The sequence below is a fragment of the Alligator sinensis genome, unplaced genomic scaffold, assembly GCF_000455745.1.
Source record: "Alligator sinensis unplaced genomic scaffold, ASM45574v1 scaffold910_1, whole genome shotgun sequence".
Lineage (NCBI taxonomy): Eukaryota > Metazoa > Chordata > Crocodylia > Alligatoridae > Alligator > Alligator sinensis.
The window spans coordinates 633,012-633,291 of NW_005842748.1; positions in this window are offsets into that span (position 1 = coordinate 633,012).

A 280-nucleotide genomic window follows, 5' to 3' on the forward strand; every position below is an offset into this window, starting at 1 on the left:
TCTGATTAGAGTAGATTTTAACTTTATGTGGGCATGTGTCAGAGAAATGAGGGAGTGAGAGAACAGACAAGCCCTTTATCAGTTCACAGAACCCCAATTCTTTATTAATCACAGCTTGCTCACAATGACATACAGGAAAATAGCACTAATGAAGAGTAGAATATGCAGGCAGCAACCTCCAGGGGGTAGGGACAACTTCAAAACTGCAGCTATCTTTGGGAATATGGGTTAGGTTTGGTGATACCATACTTGGCACAAGCACCCTGTCTAATCATTCCTG